This window comes from Amblyraja radiata, chromosome 1 (assembly GCF_010909765.2).
Source record: "Amblyraja radiata isolate CabotCenter1 chromosome 1, sAmbRad1.1.pri, whole genome shotgun sequence".
Classification (NCBI taxonomy): Eukaryota; Metazoa; Chordata; class Chondrichthyes; order Rajiformes; family Rajidae; genus Amblyraja; species Amblyraja radiata.
Genome location: NC_045956.1, coordinates 106,487,609 through 106,497,638, shown reverse-complemented (window position 1 = coordinate 106,497,638; position 10,030 = coordinate 106,487,609).

Sequence of the window (10,030 nt, the reverse complement as noted above, 5' to 3'; positions counted from 1 at the left end):
ACTGCCAGGCCTCAGTGACTGAGCTGCCTGGCCTCAGTGACTGAGCTGCCAGCCCAAGAATCCATTTGGCCCACAATGTCCATACTCTTGAAACCAGACCCTTTGGCCCACAACACCCATACTAGCACAACAGAAAGCCCCCCCCCCCCCACTGGCCAGCAATATTGGAATTGGTGGAGAGGTGGAATATTGCGTTGGGTGACCAGCCCTCCCGTGTGATGCTGGGACCCAATGGGTCCCACTTAGTCTAGTTTGAGGCTAAATTCATGATGAGATATTTGCAATAAATATAATGATTTCATATGAAAATGTTCAGCCCACTATTTTTACAAATTACTTGCTTCAGAAACCTATTAATACAATTGTTAAAAACTCAGGTCATAAGTATTTCTTATAAACATTTTAACAGATTTGATTCCAATACTGCACAGTGCAGCCATTGTGGCACATTTAAATGTTGCAAAAGTGGCAAAAAGTGCATTTTACAGGCACAGTTCAAGAAACATCCCTGTGCAGGAAACGTGCCACATATACACTGTGCTGCTCAACAAGCACTATTTTACAATGTAAAACATGCATTTTGTAAATAAACAGGTTCCGAACGCTTTAAAATATTGGCAGCATTTTCCTTGCAAGCAAATGTAAACTCATAGGCCATCCAGTGGCAGCAGCATCGTATTATACCTAAGCTACTTAAAACTGTGTTTACTGTGTAATAAGAACATAGAACATACAGCTCAGTGTACGTACAGGCTCTTTGGCCCACAAAGTGTGTGTCTATCATGATACCAAGTTAAACTAATCTTCTCTGTCTGCACATGCTCCATATCCCTCTAGTCCCTGCATACTCGTGTTCCTATCTGATCATTAACATGACTCCTGCTTGGCTGCATTGGGTTCATGAAAAGAACTAGATAGTTTTGTGGATGATTTCAGGAAGAATTTAAGAAGATACTTGATGAAGTATGTGCTTAAACGATATTAATTCAGAAACAAAAGAAAACTGCAGATGCTGGAAATCTGCAATAAAACAGAAGATGCTAGAAATATTTACCAGGGAATGCTGATCAGAGTTCAGGAGCCATATGTTCGTGTAAGGAGGAGGGACAAGGGTGGCAAGGTATTGGGAACCTTGGATGACGATCGAGATTGTAAATTTGGACAAAAGAAGGAAGCAAATGTAAGGTTTAAGAAAATGAAATCATTCAGAATCTTTGAGGAATATAAAGAATGCAGGGACGAACTCAAGCAGGGCCAGATCATGAAATGTTCTTGTCAAGTAGAATTAAAGAGTATTTCAAGGCATTATATAAGTACAGTAAAACCATCAGGGTATCTAAGGGGACCACTCAGATATGAAGGACCAATAAGAACCACTCCGTTATGAAGGAGGGGATTTATACTTAGAGTCACAGGATGTAGGCAAAATACAGTGGCACAGTGGCGCAGCGGTAGAGTTGCTGCCTGATAGCACCAGAGACCTGGATTCTATCCTGACTACAGGTGATTGGCTGTACGGAGTTTGTACATTCTCCCCGTGACCTGCACAGGGTTTTGTCAGTGAAGCTCCAGTTTCCTTCCACACTCCAAAAGATGTACAGGTTTGTAGGTTAATTGGCTTGGATTAAATGGAATATTGTCCGTCGTGAGTGTAGGATAGTGTGGGCCAAAAGGGCTGTTTCTGCGCTGTATTGCTAAACTAAATGAGTACTTTACATCTGTATTCACCAAGGAGAAGGATATGAAGGGTGAATTAGATCAGTGTGGTGTATATTAATATGCTAGAACAGTTTGAGATCAAGAAGGAAGTGGTTTGCAGTCTCTTGAAGAGCATTAATATGGATAAGTTCCCTGGACCTAATGGGATCTAGTTTAGTTTAGTTTAGAGATACAGCACGGAAACAGGCCTTTCAGCCCACCGAGTCCACACAGACCAGCGATCCCCACACACTAGCACTACCCTACACACACTAGGGACAATTTACATTTATACCAAGTCAATTAACCTACAAACCTGTACGTCTTTGGAGTGTGGGAGGAAATCGGCCAGTGGACGACATCATCGGGAGCTCGAGTTCTGTTTTCCGGAGCTCCCGCAACTATAGCTGCGACCGCTGGACTGGAGGACGGCAGCTTCGGCAGCTTCGACCGCCCCGGGCCGCGGAGTTTGAACTGGCCCGTTTGCGGAGCACGGATTCAGCCGCGGGACTTACCCACCATCACCCGGCGGGGTCACAACATCGGAGGCTTGGATTGCCTCAGCGCAGAGGGAGAGCAAGGAGGGAAGAGACAATGACTTTGGGACTTTAAACTGTGTTGAATGTTTGTTATTTATTCTATATTATGACTGCAGGCTAAACCATTTTGTTGAACTGAAAAGTGCACTGACAATAAATTGAATCAAATCAAATCAAATCAAAAATCTCGGAGAAAACTCATGCAGGCCATGGGGATAAAGTACAAACTCCGTACTAACAGCACCTGTAGTCAGGATCAAACCTGGGTCTCTGGAGCTGTAAGGCAGAAGCTCTGTTGTTATGCCACCACGCCATTCCTGTTTATCTCAGGTTTTTAAGTAAGGCAAAGAAAGAAAATTGATGGGAACTTGACGAAAGATCTTGAGATCCTCTATCTACAGGTGAGGTCCTGGAGGACTGGAGAGGAGTTAATATTGTTCCTTCATTTAAAAATGGAAATGCAGATACTCCAGGAAATGATAGGCTGATGTCTCACATCAGTGGTAGGGAAGCTATTGGAGAAGACTCTTTGGGATAGAATTTACTCAACTTCAGCAGAAAATTGATTAAATAGAGACAGAGGTTGGCGTTGTGCATGGGAGGTCTTAGAAACGGTTGAGTTTTTTTGAGGAGGTGACAAAGGTGATTGATGAGGACAAAGCATTGGATGATGTCTCCATTGCCTTTACTATGGCATTTGACATGTTCCCTCATGGTAGGCTGATCCAGAAGATTACGATGCATATGATTCACTTTGACTAGGTATTTTGGATTCAGAACTGGCCTAGTCATAGAAACTTGAAGATAATGACAGAAGAGTGTCATTCTGGCTGGAATCCTGTGACAAGTGGTGTTCCATAGGATCAGTCTGGGACCTCTGTTGTTTGTGTTGTAGATTGGTGACAAAGATGAAAATGTAGATGAGTTGATAAACAAGTTTGCAGATGACAAAAAAATTGGTGAGGTTGTGGAGAGTGAGGAAGGCTGTCAAATGATATAGCAGTTTATAGTTCAGCTACAGGTTTGGGCTAAGAAATTATAGTTGGCTGGACAAGTGTGAGGTATTACCCTTCGAGAGGTCAAACGTAAGGGGAAAATTTATAGGTAATAGCAGGCCTGTTAACAGCATTATTGTGCAGAGGGACCCTGGGGTCGAAGTCCATAACTGAAAGTAGAAACACAAGTGGACAGAATGGTAAAGAAAACTTGCCTTCATCGGTTTGGGCATGGAGTATAAGAGACAGGAAGTCATATTGCAGCTTTGTAAAACTTTGGTTAGGCCGCATTTGGAGTATCATGTGCAGTTCTGGGCATCCCACTTCAGGAAGTATGCGGAGGCGTTGGAGAGGGTGAAGAAGAGGTTTATCAGGATGCTGCCTGAATTAAGGTATAGCTATAAGGAGAGATTGGACAAACATGGATAGTTTTCTCTGGAATGTCATAGACTGAGGGAAGACCTGGTAGAAGTATATAACATTCTGAAATGCATAGATAGATTAGGCAGAACCTTTTTCCCAAGGTGAAAATGTCAAATACTAGAGGGCATGGCTTTAAGGGGAGAGGGGTAACATTCAAAGGAAATGTGCAGGGCAAGTTTTTCACACAGATAATGGCTAGCTGCAAGGAATACACTGTCAGGGTGATGGTGGAAGCAGATGGGATAGTACTGTCTAAGGCTTTTAGATAGACACCTGAATATGGAGAGAAAGATCACATGTAGATTGAAGGGATTAATTTAAAGTGGTACCACGTTCAAAATACATTGTGGGCTGAAGGGCCCATTCTTGTGCTGTACTATTCCATGTTAGAGGGGGCATCTGAGATGTGAGCATTTTCTGTTTGGAAGAGGCGTTAGAATTTGGCATTGTTTGCATGTAATATTTTCTTTTAATCTGCCTCATTTTTAAACTACTATTCCAGAAATTAAATCTGTAGGTGAATGCTATTAAGGCTGCCCCAAACATATAATTATCACTATTTTATAATGTAAAGATAGGAAACATCCATTATGGGATTTTAATTTTGCTCATATGGTTTTGTATGGGTGATATAATTACTGACTTTTTATTAAATCAGCGTCTAATTTGACTTTCATGAGCACTATCAAATTACCTATTATTTGAAGGCTTCAAATTTATCACTGCTTTTAGAGATAATTCAGGCAAATACAACTGAATGAATATAATGTTTTGTAAGCTAAGACCAGATGTTATTTTTTTTACCAGCATTAACGATCAGGCTTTTTATAATAGAAAACAGAAAACAGTCTAAATCTGCAAAATGTACCCATGCCCTGCCATCAGTATAACTTTGATCTGACCTTTTCTATGGATAAGGATGGATTAAGATGCTTTGGTGACAGACTTACTGTAAAGGACTGTCAAAGAATGACCAGTTTTCTAATGGTTTACATTTAAACTTTGCTTTGTGGTCGATTTTTCCTGTGCACTGCTTGGCAAATTAAATTGATAAGCGGAAGGCGGAATTAAAGTCGACAGGGGAACTCATTCAATTAGAAGTTTGCTGATTAGAATGTAGTACAGCAGCACTGGAACAGGCCCTTTGACCCGCAATGTATGTGCCCAACATGATGCCAAGACTATCTCGTATCTGCTTGCATATAACCCATATCCCTCCATTCCCTGCATCTCCATATGCCTATCCAAAAGTCTCTTAAATGCCACTATCGGCCTCATGTATCTGCCTCAACCATAATCCCAGGCAGCGTGTTGCAGGCACTCACCCCCTCTGTGAAAAAATGTTGCCCTGCATATCTCTTTCAAATGTTGTCCCTTTCACCTTCAGCTGTGCCCTCCAATGTTTTATTTTTCCAACCTGGGAAAAAAAGGTCCTGACTCATAATTTTATATACTTCTATCAGGTCTCCCCACAACATCTGCCATTCCGGAGAAAACAAACCAAGTCTGCACAACCTCTCCCTGTAGCTAATATCCCCTAATCCAGGCATCATTCTTATAAAAGGTACACAAAAATGCTGGAGAAACTCAGCGGGTGCAGCAGCATCTATGGAGCGAAGGAAATAGGCAACGTTTCGGGCCGAAACCCTTCTTCAGATGTAACATCCAAATGTAACTTAACTAAAGTCCCTTAAAGCTCCATCATGACTTCTTGACTCTTATAGTATACTTAATGCTGCAACCAATGAAGACAAGCATGTCATATATCTTCTTTGCTACTCTATCAACTTGTTTTGCCACTTGCAAGGAGTTTTGGACGTGACCCCAAGATCCCTTTGTTCATCAATGCTGTTAAAATCATGCCATTAATTGCACATTTCCCCCTTATATTTGACTTTCCAAAGTGCAACATACTTGCTTGGATTAAACTCCATCTGCAATTTATCTGCTAATTTTTGTAGCTGTTCTATATCCCGGTGTATATCTTGAGAGCTTTCCTCACAGACCCCGACACCCAGGAATCTGGATATCATCCGCAAATTTACCGACCGACCTGTCCACGTTTACACCAAGGTCAGGTATATATATCACAAACAGAGAGGTGCCACAACAGATCCACTGGTCTCAGACCTCCAGCCTTAATATTGTCCTTCCACCACAAGCCTCTGTCTTCTATCAGTAAGGCAGTTCTGAATCCATATGACCAAATTACTGTTAATCCCGTGCGTCTTAATTTTCTGGATAAGTCTATCATGGGGGAGTTTATCAAATGCCTCAGTAAAATCCATGTGGACAACATTTATCGCTCTACCCTCATCGATCACCTTTGTCACCACCTCAAAAAGATAATTAAGCTAGTTGTTTGAAATAAATTAAAGGGCCTGTCCCACGGGCGACCTAATCCGCGAGTTCTGGCGAGTTTGCCCTCGACTCATACACGCAGCATGGTCGACACAAGGTCGTAGGAGGTCTTCGTAACTCTCCTTCATGCTCGAGAGTGGTCTCTGCGTACTCGAGTCCTCAGCTAGGTCACGCCGTTTTTTTCAATATGTTAAAATGCCCACGAGTAAATAAAGGTCGCTATTGAAAGAAATCGATACTTTTTTTACTCGAGTGGGTCGTAGTAGGTCATATTAGTCATAGGTAATCAAGGGTAGTCGTAGATAGTCTTCATCATAGTTGAAGGGAGGTCGAAGAAGATCGAAGGAGGTCGTCTTCACTCTCCACTATTCGGTGTCCAATTTTCCAGAAGTTAGTCATAGCTAGTCGAAGCTAGTCTTCAACATAGTTGAAGGAGGTCGAAGGAGGTCTTCTACATAGTCAAAGGAGGTCTTCAACATGTCATTTTTTAAAACTCTTCTAAACTCGCCAATTAGGTCATCCAAGTGGGACAGCCCCTTTATAATCAGGGAGACCTCCAGATTTCAGTGTTCAGAGAATCTATGTTACCAGGGTGCAGAACAACGGAACTCTTCTGTAAAGGCCTGCAGTATTCATATTGAAATTTAATTTTGGATGTACACTAATGAACAATTTGGTATTTACTGTGAAATAATTATTTTCTGGAGATATTTAGCTGTAAATATTTTCAAAGTCCAGGAGAACTATTCTTGGATGAATAATCCAAGATAAATTGACAATTTATAAATGCAAAAAGAAAATGCAGTCCTGCATTCTTGCTAAATATTAATGATTATGAATTATGAAAAAGAAAGATCACCACAAAGTAACTAACTTGAAAAACAGGATTATTATCTTTTAGATATGTCTGTATTCATGGCATCACATTGTTTAACTTTTATGTAACTGTGAATGATGAAGAATTATGTCTCAACTCATCAGACTTTAATAGTCATAGAAGGTTGTAATCTCGGACACTTACCAAGCTTCTATTTGTATTGGCTGGGCAAGAGTTGAAATTCATCTTTGGTCACTGATTTAAAAGATGGTTATCATCCGAGTGGCATGATGTTGGCTCTTCCCTATGTTTGACTCCATTACTTCAGTAGAAATTGATGTAGTTAATCCTCTATGCACTGTGTGGTGCTTGTGAGCAAAGATGCATTTTTATCTCAAAATAATATTTATGCACTTCTGATTAAATGTGACCATATTTTTAAAATCATCGTGTGGCATTTCTTCATTCCAATTTTCTTGATTTTTCATGAATGAAATACTACTTATACTGCATGTCACATCATGATATTGAATACTTTATTAACTTTTGGTAAAATTATATCACAATTAATAAAATTCATGTGTTAACCTCAACACACATTAATAATATGAATTTACTGGTTTATTTATAATTTATTTTGCACAATGGAGTTTGGATTTAGTTTAGTTTATTGTCATGTGTTCCGAGGTACAGTGAAAAGCTTTTTGTTGCGTTCTATCCAGACAGTGGAAAATCTACACATGATTACAATCAAGCTATCCACAATGTACAGATACAGTACCGCCCTTGTGGTAACTGTTGTTATAAAATACACCTGCTCTGTGTTCAGATTATTACAATAGAATAAAACTGAGGCCTCCTTTACTGTGTTTGGATAATACATTCCACCAGGTTAATTCTCAGGCAGTGATGAGGGAAATTTCCCTCAGTCATATCATAGTTCACCCATACACACGTTCACAGTGTAAAATGTGGCTAATAAAGTAATTTTATTTCAAGGTCGTGATGATAGTTATAAACAGAGTATATGCCATACCAATATGTAGGAAGGAAATGCAGATGCTGGTTTACACCGGAGATAGACACAAAATGCTGGAGTAATTCAACGGGACAGGCAGCATCTCTGGAGAGAAGTAAAGGGTGATGTTTGGGATCGAGACTCCTCTTCATATTAGGCGATTATCTCACATCTTCAAAGGAGGTGTCAGATAGTTCTAAAATGTGAGACCTAATCAAGGTATTTTCTCGACTCTTTCTAATTTGCAAGTAGCTGGCCAATGTTAATAATTGCTTTGCAGGCAAGGGAATAATTCAAGATCAAAATTTAGAATGCAAATTTCTTATTATTCCACTGGACTATTTGCTATTGTACTTTAAAAAAAATCTCCAACCGACTTGCTGTTTGTTGTGATGCATTGCATTTTCCAGGTCTTCAGACATAATCTAAGAATTAATTGACTTGTAATTAGTTAAATTTGATTGTGGACATTTTTTTAGCAAATATTTCGCAGAAAAAATGTTCATACTAAAGAAACTTTCCAACACAATGGATGAGGTTTCAGATATTATTTTAAATATTCCTACAAGCTAAACAAATATTTTTAAATTAATTAAATATGTAACCTTTGGATACAGGCACACATATCATGTCAAGTACACAAGACAAAACCTATATTTGGGGCCAGAATGCTCACTGGATGTTTAAAGCATAATCGAAAAAAAGCTAATTCAGTGTTTACAATATATTTTACAAATTTACATGCCTTTAGGCTGCAGTATAAAAATTTGCTCTTGAAAGTATTTCACTAGCACTAACCATTTACACATACATATTTTTAATGGTCCTAAATCCTAGTGTCACAGTCAATTTATATCTTATCGCGTACAAGACATAAAGCTGTTTTGTCTCATTGTACTAAGTGATATTAAACCCGTTGTAAGAGGGGAGGATTTCGACTGCAATTTGCAAAATGGAATGTAACAGCAAAAAATGCATGCGATAAAGTAAGGTTGGCCCTGTAAATCACTCTACCAACATTTCCGACCACTTCTGCCTTCTTAGTGCAGGTCACAATGTTACATCTTCATATCAAACACGGGAGATGCACTTTAAACCAAAATGTCAAAGATTACTCGACACATTCATTTACAATGTCGATGTTGCAGTTATTAAATGATTATAAAAACTTTACAACGAGGAAAATGTTGAACTGTATGCTTCCGTAATCCTTATAAATGTGACTTTATAGGTATCCAAGGCACCATATTCAGCCATGTACAACCGTAATTACAGCTATAAAATCAGTTTGTTTCTGACTTCAAAACCTTATGAATTGTCTGGCTGAATATAAAACTTTGGTACATCGAACAGGATATGAATTAAATCTTGTTAAGAGATGGGAAAAGAAAGAGACTCAAAGATATAATTATAACAACTAAAAGGAAGATTTTATTTATTTGATGATTGTAATAAAATCATAAATGTGTGAATGAAGAATATATTCATGATTTAAATCTAAATAGTGGATGTGGGAAATCTTTGTGATTTTCATTCGTACTAGTGTTAAGATTCACTAGGTTAGGTTCACTTAAGTTGGGAGCATCTAGAATAGACAATTGCTGATTAAAATAGAGATCGTCTGATAATCATAGTGGATAAAAAGGGATGAGAATGTTCTATGGCTGCATTAAAATACTCCCTGCTTTGAAAAGTCACAGGCTCCAACTGTTGTACATCTAAGTACAAATCACAGACATTTAAAAAAAAAAAGGACCATCTAATTCCACTGCCAACTCTCATGTTGACAAACTAGAGTGCACTGAAGAATATTATTCTAAGCAATTCTAACCAGACCAAAAATAAAGGCTAGATGTTAAACAAATGTAGATTATCGCATTCCTCAGACCAATTACTCAGAATAAAACGGATGTACTTTTAGAGAGGATTTGAGGAGGAATTACTTTAGTCGGAGGGTGGTGAATCTGCAGAATTAATTGCCATAGATGGCTGCAGCTCAGTGAGTATTTTTATAGCGGAGATTGACAGGTTCTTGATTAGTAAGGATGTCAAAGGACACGGGGAGAAGACAGGAGAATAGGGTTGAGAGATCAGTCATAAATGAATGGTGGAGTAGACTCAATGGGCTGAATGGCCTAATTCTGCTCCAATGACTTATGAACATGACTTAATAACGCAG